This window comes from Amaranthus tricolor, chromosome 5 (assembly GCF_026212465.1).
Source record: "Amaranthus tricolor cultivar Red isolate AtriRed21 chromosome 5, ASM2621246v1, whole genome shotgun sequence".
Taxonomy (NCBI): Eukaryota; Viridiplantae; Streptophyta; class Magnoliopsida; order Caryophyllales; family Amaranthaceae; genus Amaranthus; species Amaranthus tricolor.
In genome coordinates, this window is record NC_080051.1 from 9,772,870 (window position 1) to 9,790,315 (window position 17,446).

Sequence of the window (17,446 nt, forward strand, 5' to 3'; positions counted from 1 at the left end):
ATAAAATTATTGCGAATTGGAGGCAACATATGAGCTTCGATGCTATTTTGCCCTACAATCTAAATGTGTACCTTATCTACACAATATAAGGGCTCGTAAGTCGCAAGCAGTGTCATCATGTAAATTCTAGAATGTAATACTAGTGGTTTGCCAATTAAGCTTTAATTCAAAAGAGAAACGGTGTAATCTAACTTTTTTGCGGCCAGCATTATTAGTCAAAATTTTAAGCGCAACTCAGGCCCACTTTCATTAACTACTTCTTCCAACTTTTTTTTAATAATAAATAAATAAATAAATAAATTGGGGTGGGCGCAATTAGTCAAATGGAATAGGATTAAAATTAATCTCAGTTAATTGAAATCAAATCATTTAATTAGACTTTGATTAAATTTTGAAATAACTAGTATAGAAAATTAACATAAGATTATCAAGATATTTTCATATACACAAGAATTAAATTAAATTTACCTAAAATGTTATACCCAAAACCCTTGATTGGTAATCCTACTACACCAGACTTGAAGTAATTTGTCTTCTTTCACTCTCCTACTACACCATAAACATCATCAAAGTCCCACTCTCTCAAAGCAAAAGCACTATTAATATATCGCAACCATTTGTCTTTGCTTTAATTTCATGTATCAAATATAATCTCTATCATTATTCAACTAACATAGCTAATAGCAAGCGCTTTAGCTACTAGTGTGACATGATCCCTAGTCTTAAAACATATATATTTTACCTACTTTAACGATAACCAAAAATGAACTCTAATAAACATAATGATACTATCACCATTAGAAAACACTTAAAACTGCATCAACGAATTGAATCTTCTTACCACGACGATCCATCGTCAAAGTGTTTCTTGTTTTACCCCATAATTCTCACTTGTCACATTATAAATTTCTTAGAAAACGTACTTAACTCAAACACCTAGATCATAATGAAACCTATTATGTAGCTCTATCCCCATGTCATATCATAAGGGTCTAGTTCCTCTAACAAGACTTTTCCTTAGTCCTAAGATTGTATCCCCTCCTTTTGTGTTAATGAATAAGTCATACACTTGTGATCGATGTAGGTGTTGTAAATAGTGCCGTAGAGATAATGCCTCCAATTTTTTAAGGCAAAGATAACTCCAGCTAATTCTAAATCGTGAATCAAGTAGTTCTTTTCCTTCTGCCTTAATTGTCTTGAGGTGTAAGCAATCACTTTTCCTTCTTGCATGAGTACACAACCCAAGCCCTCTAAAAATGAATGATTGTATACCATAAACCTTTTCCCATCCTAGGATGATAAAAGTACCGGAGTTGTTGTCAACCTCTTCTTTAATTCTAGAAAATCATCTTCGCACTTTTGTGATCAAAGCAACTTGGTGTTCTTTTCCTCCAAGCTAGTGATCGGTAGTGTGATCTTAGAAAACCCATCAACATATCTTCGATAGTAATCTGTTAAACCCATGAAACTTCTTACCTTAGTAACAAGGGTCGATGTTGGCCAATCAATGATAGTCCTTATCTTCTCGGGGTCCATTATTGATAAGTGTAGTATTTTACACTTATTAATTCTTCTTTGTGGTTCATCAAGGGCTTTAGTTAGTGTTTTGAGGTTGAATGTGGTTATGATTTGCTAATTTAAGTTTATTTGTCGTTATATGCCTTTTAGTTCTTTATTATTCCATGTTTGAGTGTGCAAACAAGTTTATAGCTATCTCGGTCGTTAATGATGTCTACCGAGCTTTTAATGATGAGTTGTTACATGTTTGAACACTATATCGTAGCTCATGAAGATACTCCATGAAGATGAGGAAATTTCGAGAATCCTTTGATGCGTTCCAACCCTTTCTAGTAGCCACTGTGTAGTTTCGATCGAGGTTATATGAGCTTTGGTCGAAGCTAAGTTAAACACAAGTGGTGGGCTTATTAATTTGAAGTTTTGTTCGAAGTTAACAGCGATTCGGTTGAGTTTAATGTAAAACAAAAGTTTGGTTTGCTTGCTAACTAGTTTTGGGTGAGATTCAAGCAGTTTCGGTCGAAGCTGTGTACTAAGCAAGTTCTATTTCATGTTGATTGAAGTTTCGAGCGAAACTGCGCAGACTTTGGGCGATTTTGAAGTAGCTTCGGGCGAGACTCACATAAATTCGATCAAAGCCGCATGATGAGCAATATTTTGGTGTACTGCAATATTGAACTTTGGGCGAGACTCATGCACTTCGGCGGAGACTACAGTTGTTATTTCTGTAATCAACTCAAAACTCTTAATCTTAATCTTCAGATAATTTATTACAAATATTCAATTCCAATTGCGAATTCTTTGGTTATTCAATGCAAACCATCATTAATTCCTAATCCTTTATTAATCTTGTAATTTCTTTCAAATATTAGTCTTCATTATCTTTATTAAAAAAAATTTGAAAGCTTTAAAATATTATTTTATTATTTTATATTACGAAAAACAAATTGTTGTTATTATATTTACAACTTTCTTAAAATTACGTTTTAATTTCTTTTCTTAAACTAACTTTAATACTTATCATTTTAACCTTGGAACTTTAATAACTCTTTTACATCTCTTACATACTGACTTACAAGCTCCAACTCTTACACATTTAATTAAACACTCTAAATCACTTGCACAAGTTAATCTTCTTTTATACTCTGATGTGCTCATTTTGAAGCACGTTTACAACCCCATTATAGTGTCAAGTCTCGAAGTTTTAGATTGATTTTATACACTTTACAAATGATTGTACCTTGCTCTGGTCTTCGACGTGTTTTAAGGTCCTTTCAGGTGTTTTCGAAGATTTCAAGGTTAATTGCGTTGAGTTCGAGGCTTAGACACTTTCATCAAAGTATATACGCGCATATCGGAGCTTTGGGATGCATTTCGTCGTTCTTAAAGGTCTCGCAAAGTCCAAAGGCCTTCCGATGCTTCAAAGATACACATTGGCAAAGAAATAAAGGCATTCGACCAAATTTATCACTCATTCGATCGAATGGCACTTGGCTCGGGTGAATGAAGCCTCCATTCGGTCGAATGGAGGTGCTTCTCTTTATTGAAGGTTTGAAAACATTCTAGAACATGCTCAAATCTAACTAGAAACCCCGAATGGACCTCCATATGGTCGAATGAGGTCTCATTGGGTGAATAAGAGTCCTATTCGGCCGAATGGAGCCTACAGACAGCGCGATTTCATTTCTTTGCAAGCTTATTTCTGAGGCTATTTTAATACTTTCTTCCCAATTTGTTTAGGGTCTATAAATACCCCCAATTTTTGTAAAACCCTTATGCCTTCTTTGAGAGCTTTTGTCTTAACTTAGAACATCTAATCTTTATGCTTTCATTTATATTTCTTTCCCTAGTTTAGATTTATTCTTTCCTTTAACGCTTTCTTTACATTTAAGCTCATTCGTTTAAGTCTTTACTTCAAGCTTTGTAATTGGATTCAAGTTATTTTTTTCCAAGCACTTTCATTTATGTAAGTTTTCATTCCTTTATGCTTTTTAATGTCATTTAATGCTTTTATTTATTGCTTTTGTTGATTTCATTGCTCTTGTTATTATTCTTGCTTCATTTATTACTTTGATAGAGTAGTTGTTTGTTTGATTCCTTTATTACTTTCTCCATTGCACTCTTGTTCATTTATATTCAAGTTCTTTATGCCTTCAATCATGCCTTTGTTTATTTCCTTTGCCCTAGTTATCTTTGGTATGTGTGAGTAGTTTTCTTAAGGGTTTGATTAGTGAAACCCTCGGATTGGTCTTATTCTTTATGTGTACGGTAAGAGTTTGAGATTTTTGATGATTGGTTGATTAATATTCAATGCGAATCTTGTCCTGCAACTCCTTAGGGGACATAGGACGATTATAGGTTCTTCGTGATATTTATAGGGTCACAAACTTCCTCTCGCCATCTTGAGTGTCTTGATTGATTTTTGTGTGATTTCCCTTGACCTAACTTATCTTAAGTTAATTCGACCTTCCTAGGGTGGATCTAATCTATCCCCGTTTGTCTTTCATTACTTGTTATTGTTGTATTATTACTTTATTATCTTAGTTAAGAATTTAGTTCAATCGACCTTTCACCCATATAACCTCCCAACATCAAGTCTAGTGTCTTGCAAGCCTTGTCCTTGTGGTTCGATCCCCTTCTACAGCTATACTATGTGTAGTATCTAGGATGTTTGCAAATATTATTTTGCATAATGTGGCCTTTAGTAAAACAATCCTAAAAGCCGATTACCGAAATGGCGTCGTTGCCGGGAACAAGGCGTTGTGTTTAGATTTTGTTGTTGATATAGTTTCTCTTTGCTTTATTTTGTTTATTGTTTCATAATCTTGCTTGTTAGTGCTTAGCTTACGCTTGGTTTCCAATGTTATTTGCATGGACCATAACACTTGTAGATCACAACTACAGCTTGTTTCCTAAAATCCTAAGATACAAAGGTTGAGAAAACAAGCACTACCTCCTGTTCAGTCACATCTAACCATACCCGATTCTCCTACACCACCTATGGACAAAAATCAAAAACTGTTTTGGTCAGTTTGGGACGCCTAGGTCCCAGGAATTTCAAGGGGGTTTTGTGTTACTCATAGCTCCAAAACTATACCAAATACACCCCTAGTTCACGTGGATGGTGAAGTAGACCCCTTTTGTGGTTTGAAAAATGAATGCCCCTTTTAACACTTAGAGGCATTTTTAGATATTTGTGGACTCATTCCTTCATGCTCCAACAGTCCAAACTATATGTGAATGCACCTTTTTCATTTGAGTCTAGTCGGAGACGCCAAAGATTGGTATAATACTTAGAGCCGAACTCCATCACTACTCAGGCTCAGTTGAAGACGACTTTTCTAGAATGGTTCTATTCTACGGTTCGAACGCAAGATTGGTGCAAGAAAATTGCGTCGTTCACTCAAGAGGATGATGAGAACCTTAGTGCCAACTTGGAGTCGGTTTAAAAGGATTATCAGAGCTTGCCCCCATCATGAGTACGAGAAGAATCAACTCAACACCTTTTACTACAATGGTCTCAATGACTCCACCAAGGCACTTCTAGATTCGGTGGTTGGTGGACAACTCTCAAAAGTCCCACGCAATCAAGTGAAGGCCAAGATTAAAGTGGTGGCCAAATACATCGCTTGGGATGAGCGAGGAGTAATGGACGACCTGAGGGGAATGATCGATACGAGTAACTTGGACTCTATTGGTGCCAATGTAGAAACAATAGGGGCACCAATCATGATGCATCATAGTCTGGGGGTTCAAAGTTTGAGCATGTGGCAGCTGTGGTCTATGGAGGGTGTAATCAAGAAGGGGCATCGGTCATAAATTGTAATGGATATGGTTACAGTTTCGAATGTGTGGTGGTCGTGGGTTATGGTGGTCAAAATCAAGGGTATGATCATCAAGGTTCCTACAACAACCAACCTTTTAAACCTCCCTTCAATTCCAATTCTAGCCAAGGAAACTTCAAGCAAGGCTACAGCTCCAACAATCATGTGCCTTACAGCATCTAAGCCGGTGGGAGTTTTCCTATGCCTAATGGGAATAGGCCATACCTTCAAGTGCTGAGACCTAAACCCAACCTTTGCTATCCATCCACACAACCACCACCACTAAATGCCGTTTCAAATCATGATTACTTGTCCTCTCAAGTGAGCTTTCTTGGTCAACAAACCAAACCCTCTCCCAATTCAATCAAACCTTGATCATCCAAATCCAACAACTTCAAGTTCAATAGAAGTTTTTTGAATCTCAACTTACTCAAATTCTCTATCCAAATCCACCATTGCCATTTCCATCCAACCCTCCGCCCAACTTTCATCATATAACACCCCAAACTCCAACCCTAGCCATCATACTTTCAAGACGATCTTCCTTAGATCAAGAACTTTCATACACCGCTCTTGTAGTGGCTCCTATGGGTGATTCTAGGGAAAGTTCTTTGACGGGTCAATCTTCAAGTGAAAGTTGAGAATAGAGGTGATCTTGAGGGGAGAGAAGAGAATAAGGTTGATGAAGAGGGTGAGAAGAAGAATATCGAGGTTGAAGAGAAGAAAGATGAGCTGGGAGAGAAAGGAAGTGAGAAGAGAAAGTTAGATGAAGAAGAAAAGTTGAAGAGAATTCAAAAGTGAAGGAAACTTGAGCATCAACATGCTCTACCGCTACCTTTTCCTTACAAAGCGGCGGAGAAGCAATTGCAATAGAAGTTTATTAAGTTCTTAGAGCATATGCGGCAACTCGAGATGAAAATCCCGTTCTTGGAGGCCATGGAACAAATGTGTTAATATGTTAAGTATTTCAAGACTCTCTTGGGGAACAAGAGGAATCTTGAGGGCAAAGTTATAAGTTTACAGAAGCAGGTGAGTGTTTTCATTCAAGGCACCTTAGACAAGAAAGAAAAAGCTATAGGACCCTTTGTGCTCCTGGTCACCCTTGGAAAACATAATTCTAAAGGAGCACTTGTTGATCCTGGGGCCTCCATTAGCCTCATGCCGATGTCCATTGCTAAGCAACTAGCCTTTGAACTCAAGCCATCAAGAAAGACCAACCATCTTGCCGACCAAAGCGTAAAATTGCCTTGTGGGGGAGTTTAAAGACCTTCCGATCCAAGTGTGGAATATTGTAGTCCCATGTGATTTTGTTGTGCTTGACATGACAGAAGATTCCTACACTCCCCTCATCTTTAGGAGAGACGTCTTGAAGACCCTAGGTGCCCTAATCGGTTATGAATCAAAGACTATTACTATAATGTAGCTCAGGAGAAGGTTGTGTTTTCCTTTACTAAGTCCTCCAAATAGCCCATGGTGGAGCAGATTTGCGTCTTCGAGGTTGTTGAGGGTATAGCTAATCAGAAGGTTGAGTGGTGTGATATTTTTGTTGCCTCGTGTTTGATGAGGAGTTTGATGATGGTGAGAAAAAGATGAAGAATGTTTGTATTGATGTTACAAAGAAGGATGTTTGTGTGGAGAATGATGATTGTGATCATGTTGAGGGCACTGTCAAGCAAGCCCGCAAAAGAAAGAGGGCTATAAAAAGAAAAAAAAACAAAAAAGAGAATGATGGCTCCACTCGGGCTTGGGGGAGCCCCACATTATAGTCCACCTCCAGATGACCCCGATTTGACTTTGCTTACTTTCGTCACTGCTTCTCGGTGGAGAGTTTTGGGTCACCATGCTGGAGGCGATGGAGATGCTAGGAGTGATTCGACTCCTACGGCAGGTATGGTTTCTTTCTTTTCTTTTTTTATCTGAGTTGGTAGTTAGTTGTGTTGAACTTACCGACATTAAACAAAAGTACTTGGGGGAGATAAACTAGTGTTAGTTTAGATGTTTGCTTGCTTTGCTATAGTTCCAACAATGATGATCTTTCTCTCTTTTCGGTTTCTTATCCACCTTTCCCAAGCGCTGAGACGGCTCTTGAGCTGGCTTTGGGGAGGGTTCTTGCACTTTTAAAGCTCGAAAGATCTGCATTATTGTTGCTATCGCCTTGGTTTTTGTTATAGTTTTTGCATGTTTAGTTTTATTTTTGTTTATATGTTTGAGTTCTGAAACTGACATATAAGCTTCTAATGTGTATATTCTTGTGGTCTTATGCATACTCATGTTTGCCTAGCCTTGTCCCTGTTTTGGGATTGAGTGATTGACTATTTTCCACCTGACTTGGGGGAAATGGGCTTCCTTGGTTGGTGGCTTGGATGACTACCTAATAAGGCGCATTGCGACGAGCCGATTAGGATTGAACCTTTTTGGACTTCATTATGAGTCCAATGTCATTGAGTTCTAGTTAGGGAGTATAAGAATTGTGTATTGTAGGAATGCTAATAGATGATCGAATGCAACAAGAGGGGGGGTGAATTGTTGTGTATTAGGTTTAAGATTTTTGCCTCTAATTTTTGCGGAATTGTATCAAGTAAAGAACAAAACTTAAACTCAAAAACGAAAAGAAAAATAATGAAAGGAGACAAAGATTTTACGTGGAAACCTTCTTGGCCTAATAAGAAGGAAAAACCACGACCCCCCGGGATTTCAAAATTCTCACTATGTTTTAGGCAATCAATTACAATTACATAAAACAAAGATGCTTCACTTGAAGCTTCTCTATTCTAGGCCTATTTCTCTTCTCTTCTTTTCTCCTTCTCTTTCTCTTCTCACGCTTCTTTTGAAGCTTCTCTATTCCCCTAGACTTCCCTTAAGTCTAGTTACAACAAAAACACTCAATTACCTTTACAAGGCCAATTCTTAAGAAGATTAAAATTAAGTAGTTGCTCAAGAAATATATAATGAATTAATTGGCAAATACATGAACAAAATAATTTTCTTATTTTGATCTCAACTTAAGGACACTCTTAGATGGATATCGGTTGAGCGTAGCTTCCCTCGTTTATAAAGGGAACACCCATCAGTGCACTCAACCCACGATTTCCATGTAGTGCACTCACCCTATAACTTCCATTTACTTACTTGCTCCCAAAGAAAATTGGGAAGTTATTGAAAGTAGAGGTGGAAAATGACTGCGGTTTTCTTGTACGGTTAATAGTACATGAGTCACTAGGAAGATCCTAAATTATAGGAGACTTGTTCAAAGTAGAGAATAAATCTCTTGGGTGTCCGCATTTATAGGAGACTAATTCAAAGTGAGGAATAAGTCTTCTTCATATTTTTAGGCGTTTAAAAAAACCTTTTGCCAATTAATAAATTAATTTAATTAAGCAACTAATTAAACTTTTAACCTTTTACATTAACTAAAAACAGAAAACGTAATTTTCGTAACTTCCAGTTAATGTCTTCTTCAGACCTGTATCGTGAGGAACAGCGCACTGTCTCCATCTACAACTTTCGTCAGGACTTTAACTCCAGGAATAGTAAACTGACTTCTAAAGCAATTGTCCAATTTCTTGGATATTTGAGACATGTACAACTTCCACGAACCAAGTCATAGGCTTCATCAACGATTAACAAAATCGAATATTCACCTACAAAACAATCTCTAAACATGTTTGTTTATTTAGAAGTGAAGTCATCATCAAAACCTAAGAGGCCAATAAATTCCCCCTATTTGATGAAGACAAACTTTATAAACAAACTTAAGTAAAATAGAGTAAAGCAAAATTCTTAGAGTATACTAGAGATTAAAGTAACTCCAAATAACTTAGTAAATTAACTCGTTACAATATAATTTACCAAGCACTCATAGTAGAACAATTTACTCCATACAAAAACATAACAAAAATAATTAAACTAACACAAAAATAGTTTAAACTAACACAAATTAACAAATAATATGACAGATTTAGAACAATTAAACAACAATTAAACTTAACAGCACAGATCAACTTAGATAATGATATTTTAAGCGCTTAGCAGATCACAGTATGCAATAATTTCCATTAAAGAGCAATATAAATCAATCTATCAAAGATATGGAGACTGTGTATTCACAACTTCTCTTAAGTTTGTGCATCTCTTCCCCCTTTTGTCATCAATCAAAAAGAATTGGGGGGCATCAAACCTCAGCACAAACCATATAGATTTGTCAGTGATGAAAGCAAGAAACAACAAATGAAAGTAAGTTCCATGAAAAGCAATTCAAATCTGCATAGAGTTAAGCATCACAGACCATGAAAATAAAAGCAAGAAATGAAAATGTAGTAATTGTTCAACAAACAGATACAATGTTGTACCCCAGATGGTACAACAACAGAAAGAGAAATTGTTTGATAAGTGTCACATCCAACAAATCATTAAAATTTTGAGGAGAGGGATCAAGGGGCGGTCTCTTCTTCATCAATGTATTCGGTCTGCACTTCAACAGTGTCCAACTTTGCACCAAGACGGTTTTCCATCAGGGTAAGTTGATCAACAATTGAGGCAAGAGAGACACGAATTTCATCTTGAAAGGCAGTGAATTGAGACTGTAGATCAAGGAGCTTGGAGAGAATGGAATTTGAAGAAGCTGCAGGAACAGAGTCAAAGTTAGTACAGCCAATATTAGGTGAAGTGTGTGATTGTGGTGGTGGTGTAAACTGGATAGGTGATTGTGGTGGTGATGGTATTTGATGTTGTGGTGGAGTGGCTGGCTTGGGAGAGGAAGGTTCATTAGGTGTTGGCTCAGGTATGGTGTTAGACGTGGTTTCATCAACCACAGTAGCCTTGCGTTTCGAGGCCAACCTCCTACTCTTCCTTTGTATTGACTTAGCCTTTTTCCTCATAGCCAACACAATCTCTTCATCACTGGAATCACTGCAGAGATTGTGAGGAACATTATCATCCAAGGCTTCTTTCTGTTCTTCCTTTTCCCCCTTACTTGTAGCTCCGTCCTGTTCCCCTTTTTCAGATGTTTCAATATTTTCAGAGGGAACATAATCTTGTTCCTTTTCTTTCTTGTTCTCCTTGTTCTCCTTTTCCTCTTCAACTTCTTCAGCCCCTTCTTCTTCAGATCCAACTTCTACAACCTCCTCATGCATCAATATCCCCTCATCATTCAATTTTAAATGCAGATTTTGTAAACATTTCGCACCAATTTTCATGTTGGGACCCATTGGGAACTCCAACCCTTCCAATGGGACCTCAAATTTTCTAAAAATCTAGGTTAGCAACCCTCCATAACCAATGAAACTTTTCTTTTCAATGCAGTCTGATAAATGAGAGATCATCAATGAAGGAAAATTTATTTTAATATGTTTTTCCATGCAGTAAATTAAAGTGGCGTCACGCAAACTCACTTGACTACGTTTTGAGTTTCGTGGTAAAATGAATCTGCGAGCAACATTGTACAACAATTTATGCATAGGAGACAGAACATTATGACTGATCTTCCCCTTCTTTTGATCAACCCCTAAAAATTTTAGAATTGTTCGTTCATTGATGCCAGAAAATGCAATCTTCGACCCAATATAATATGTATCAAAACCAACATTGGGAACATTAAACCATTCCCCCAATCAAGCACTGTTAAATTCAATTTTAACATTTTTAACAATACTAGAACACATTCCACCATCATTAGAGAAATTTAAAATAAATTCTCTCATTAGGTTTGGAAAAATGGAATTGCAACTGAAAGTGGACATCAATGATTCCCATTCTTGATTTTTTAAAATGTCATGCAATTCAAGAAAGTGAGTAGAATCATACCAATACTTATCCAACCCGAACCCTACTGTCATCTCCTTTGAAACTTCTTCGGCACTGTTTGGATCAACATGCTTCGAACGCTTAACTACTCTGGAAGATGAACCACCTTTTGGAAATGGAATCTTTCTTTTGGTACCTGTGGGCTCAGTGGAGTGTTTGGGTGATTCTTGTGTGGTTTCTGTTGGTGTGGGTGGTGCAGCATTCAGTAATGGTGGAGGAAGAACTACTCTTAGTGGTTTTGGCTGTTCTGGTGTACGGGATTTGGTAGTTTTCTTGTCGGATTTAGAGTATTTTGGGGATTTCATTTTTGAATTTTTGAAGGTGTTGAGAGAAGGGAGAAGGACGGTTTCTTGAGTGAGAGGTTGAGAGAAGGGTTTGGGGGAGTGTAATGTTATGACGTAAAGGGAGGGAGTTTAAATAATTGAAGTGACGGTTTACTCCTTCACGTCCCATCTCTTTATTGCCCTTTGCATTACTTGAGTGAAGAAAAAATCGTTTTCCCCTTTTTTTTTATGATTATGTTGGCTGTTTTTATAGAGATATGAAATAAAAATAATGAAAATAAAATAAGATAGTATTGAGATGAATTGTGATATTGTGAGATTTTATATGAAGAGAATAATGAACAACTGCTTTGGTCTGATCAGATTAACATATGCAAATTAGAAGACATTCATGGTACAAACTTTATTAAGTGTTTACCTGATCCATTCAATAATTGATTTTCAATCAAGATATTGAGGTTGATTCCTGACCTTTTCATTCTCATGATGCTTCAGTGGGAAATATATGCAACTAACTTTAGTGGAGCTTGATCATACCAAGTTCCAATCTCATCTTTTCATATTGTTCCCTTGGAAGTGGTTTGGTCAGAATATCAGCAACTTGTTCATTAGTGTTAACATGCTTTAATATAATATTTTTGTTTTCTACATTATCCTTAAGAAAATGATGTCTAATATGTATATGTTTAGCTCGTGAGTGATGCACTGGATCTTTAGATATACATATGGCACTGGTATTATCACAATAAATAGGAATGCATTCAATTTTAATACCAAAATCTCTTAGTTGTTGTTTTATCCAAAGCATTTGGGAACAGCAATCTGCTGCTGCTACGTATTCAGCTTCGGCTGTGGATAATGCAACCGTGTTTTGTTTCTTGGAACTCCATGAAACTAAACATGAACCAAGAAATTGTACCATACCTGACGTGCTTTTTCTATTAACTAGATCACCTGCATAATCTGCATCACTAAAACCTTTTAAATCATAAACATCACTTTTAGGATAAAATAGGGACAAGTTGTCTGTTCCCTTCAAATATCTTAAAATCCGTTTTACTGCTGTGAGATGTGATTCTTTGGGATTTGACTGAAATCTAGCACATAAACCAACACTAAATGAAATATCGGGTCTACTTGCAGTTAGATACAATAAGGAGCCTATCATGCCTCGATACATTGTTTGATCTACGTTAGTTCCTTTTAGGTCTTCATCTAATCTAACATTTGTAGCCATGGGTGTATGGTTGGTTTTAGCGTTGTTTAGCCCATACTTCTTAAGAAGTTCTTTTATGTATTTTTGTTGATGAATAAAAATACCATTTTCAGTTTGTTTAATTTGCAAACCAAGGAAGAAATTTAATTCTCCCATCATGCTCATTTCAAATTTTGTGCCCATAAGGTTGGCAAATTCTTTACATAACAAATCATTGGTCGCACCGAAAATAATATCATCAACATAAATTTGAACAACTAAAATATCATAACCTTTATTCTTAAAGAATAAGGTTTTATCAATTTTTCCTCTTACAAAGTTATTTTGAATCAAAAACTTTGATAGTCTTTCATACCATTGCCTAGGAGCTTGCTTTAAGCCATATAAAGCTTTGTCAAGCTTGTAGACATGATCAAGACAAGAGGTGTTCTCAAAACCAGGGGGTTGTTCAACAAAAACTTCTTCATCAAGAAAACCATTTAAGAAAGCACATTTCACATCCATTTGATATAATTTAAAGTTCATGAATGCAGCAAAAGAAATTAAGATTCTAATAGCCTCTAACCTTGCTACTGGGAGCAAAAGTCTCAGTGTAATCAATACCTTCTTGTTGATTGTATCCTTTGACCACGAGTCTTGCTTTGTTTCTCACTATTATTCCATGTTCATGTAGCTTATTCCGAAATACCCATTTCAAACCAATTACCTTCTTGTGTTTTGGTTTGGGTTCTAAGTGCCATACTTTATTTCTTTCAAACTCGTTCCATTCATCTTGCATGGCTACGACCCATTCGGAGTCCTTTAAAGCTTCCTCGTGATTTTTAGGTTCAAGTGATGATAGGAACGCAAAGTGTGCACAAAAATTTCTCATTTGGGATCTTGTTTGTGTTCCTTTATTTATATCACTTATAATCGAATCAAGAGGATGATAACTTTGATATTTCCAAGGTTTAGGCACAAATTCTCTTGTGGGAACAGTTGCATGTTCTTGTTCAGCAACTTGATTGTCATTCTGTTCAGCTACTGGTGCATTCTGCTCATCCGTGGAAACAGCTGGATTGGGAACAGTCTGCTGGTCCTCTTGTACTAGCAGTTCCTGAACTTGGTCAGTTTCTTCTGCATCTTCTTGTATTGCCTGTTCACCTGCTGTTCCTTGTTCTAACACTTTTATTTCTTCATCATCGTTCTCTAGTTGAGCAAGACCAATTTTAACATTATTGATATCCTGTTCACTTGTTGAAAAGTTAGTTTCATCAAAAATAACATGAACTGATTCTCCTACACACATTGTTCTTTTGTTGTAAACTCTGTAAGCTTTACTTTGTGATGAGTAACCAAGAAATACTGCTTCATCACTTCTTTCATCAAATTTGCCTAAATTTCGTTTTCCATTTACATGTACAAAACATTTGCATCCAAATATACGAAAGTAGGAAATATTTGGTTTAACACCTTTGAGTAATTCATAGGGTGTTTTTGAAGTGATTGGTCTTATTAATACACGATTAAGAATATAGCATGCAGTATTGACAGCTTCAGCCCAAAAATTTCTAGGTAGACCACTAGCAATCAACATGGTCCTAGCCATTTCTTCTAAGGTCCTATTTTTCCTCTCTACCACTCCATTTTGTTGTGGTGTTCTAGGTGCGGAAAAATTGTGATTTATACCATATTCATTGCAATAATTCATAAAGTTTGAATTTTCAAATTCTTTCCCATGATCAGACCTTATGTGAACAATTTGATTATTGGTAGATTTTTGTATTTTATTAGCAAAAGAAACAAACTCATCAAAAGCTTCATCTTTGCTTACCAAAAATAAGGTCCAAGTGAATCTACTATAATCATCAACAACAACAAACACATACCTTTTGCAACTACGACTTTGTGTTCTGATAGGTCCACATAAATCCATATGAATTAATTCTAACAGTCTAGTGGTAGTCACCAAATTCTTTAATTTAAATGATGACCTCACTTGTTTTCCTTTGGCACAAGGATCACAAATTTCTTCCTTAAGAAATTTTATAGCTGGTAGTCCTCTAACTAGGTCTTTTGATCTTAATGCATTAATCAATGAATAACTAGCATGACCTAGTCGCTTATGCCAAAGTAGTGGGTCTTCTTCTATGACACTTAAACACGTTAGACTGGTTTTGGGAACAGTGTCCAGGTCCACTACATAAGTGTTCCCTTTTCTGATTCCCTCAAGCACAGGGTCTCCTGTGTTGTTCCTAGAAATTATGCATCGTTCAAAAGTAAACTTAACAGAGTTACCTTTGTCACAAAATTGAGAAATACTTAGCAAATTGTGTTTTAAATTCTCGACTAAAAATACATTATCAATGGCATGGGAACTTGACCTTCCAACCTTTCCTTTGGCCATTATCTCACCCTTCATGTTGTCGCCGAAGGTTACTATTCCCCCATCATAGGCTTCAAGTGAGAGAAATTTAGATTTGTCACCCGTCATATGCTTGGAACACCCACTGTCGAGATACCATGAGTTGTTCCCCCTCACTTGAACCTGCAAAGCAACTTAATGGTTAGGTACAGGAACCCATTCATCCTTGGGTTCCTTGTCGACAATACTTGAATCACATTTCTTAATCCATATGCATTCGACATAATTTTTATTTGCTTTGGTATGCTGTTCCCTCTTTATACATTGATGTTTTAGGTGTCCAATTTTACCACAAAAGGAACATATTTTACTACTAGGGAGATCAACATAGACCTTTTTCTTTTTATCATTCTTAACATAGCCTAGACCTTCTTTACTCTTTGTTTTAGCTTCTAGAATCCATTTGGGAATTTCATTGATTTTTCCTTTTTCTCTTGAGTTTATTTTATTTTTCAAATATTCATTTTCTATTTCATAGGATTGTAATTTTGATTTCAACTTTTAAAATTTAGTGCTAACCATGTGAGTAGATATATTGTTTACATCTTTACTTAATCCTAACAATTTATTTTGATTTATTTCAATATTAAGAAAAATAAATTCCTGTTTCAATTTTTCAATTGTCTCTTTCAAAACAATATTCTGATCTAGCAAATTAAAAAATCTGCTTTGCACATCTATTCTAAATGAATTTAGGTAGGACACATGATCCTTGTTTGAGTTGAGGTCTTTCTCGATTTGGAGACACTTGATATTCTGTTTATCTAATTTCTTTTGTGTCTCCAAGAGCAACTTAATTAATTTATTCTTACTGAGTTTAGATGAATGTTTAGGAAGTGAGTTATAAGACATTACCTCTTTTTCTTTGGACTCTTCATCCTTGCTGTGATGAGATGCCATGAGGCATAGGTTTGCTGTTTCTTCTTCCACTGGAGCTTCTGTCTCAGCCTCGCTCTCCGTATCACCCCAAGCTGCAATCATTGCCTTTCTAAAATCAGTTTTTAAGTTTCCCTTCTTATATTGTCTTCCAACTTCTCTTGCTTTTCCCTTGCCCTTCTCATTTTTCCATTGAGGGCAATCCTTGATGAAGTGATCAGTGCTCCCACACTTGTGGCATTCAAAATTTGTCTTCAAGTTAGCAGTTCCCTTTTCTTTGTTGTTTCTTTGATTTCCATATCTGCTGTTCCTGAAGAATTTTTTAAATTTTCTTGCCAACATAGCAGTCTCCTCATCATCATTTTCTGATTCTTCATGATCCTTTGCTGCTAAAGCCAGTCCTTTATTTCGGGCACTGTCGGCTGTTCCCAAATGCAATTCATGGGTCATGAGAGAACCAACCAACTCTTCCAAATTGAACTTGGTGAAATCTTTCGATTCTTGAATGGCTGTGACCTTAGCTCTCCAACGTTCGTCTTGAGGAAGACTCCTAAGTATTTTCCTAACTTGTTCATCAACGGGAATGATCTTACCAAGAGAGACTAATTCATTCGTGATATTTGTGAACCTAGTGAACATCTCTTGAATGTTCTCCCTAGGTTCCATGACGAATCTTTCATATTTGGACATCAGCAGGTCAATCTTGGATCGCTTCACTTCACTAGTACCTTCATGGGTAACTTCTAGCAGGTCCCAAATCTGCTTGGCAGTTTTGCAACCCATAATACGATGTGCTCATTAGGACCAAGTCCACAGTGAAGTAATTTAATAGCAAGAGCGTTCATCTCCATCTTTTGAAAATCTTCTTTCTCGTATTCAGTGATTGGTTTTGGAATAGTTTCGTTGATGGAGTTTATGGTCGTCACCTCAAAATCTCCAATTTCAATAACTCTCCATACTTGGTAATTTTCGGCCTTTATGAAGATTTCCATTCTATTTTTCCAGAAGGTATAGAATTTCCCATCGAACATGGGTGGCCTTTTCGTGGAGTACCCTTCTTCCATGCGTTCGTTCATCTTCAACATCTTGCCAGGGAACAGGATACTGCTCTCAGGGTTTCCTGATTAAAAGAGGAACAGGGCTCTGATACCAATTGTAGAAATGCTAATAGATGATCGAATGCAACAAGAGGGGGGGTGAATTGTTGTGTATTAGGTTTAAGATTTTTGCCTCTAATTTTTGCGGAATTGTATCAAGTAAAGAACAAAACTTAAACTCAAAAACGAAAAGAAAAATAATGAAAGGAGACAAAGATTTTACATGGAAACCTTCTTGGTCTAATAAGAAGGAAAAACCACGACCCCCCGGGATTTCAAAATTCTCACTATGTTTTAGGCAATCAATTACAATTACATAAAACAAATATGCTTCACTTGAAGCTTTTCTACTCTAGGCCTATTTCTCTTCTCTTCTTTTCTCCTTCTCTTTCTCTTCTCACGCTTCTTCTGAAGCTTCTCTATTCCCC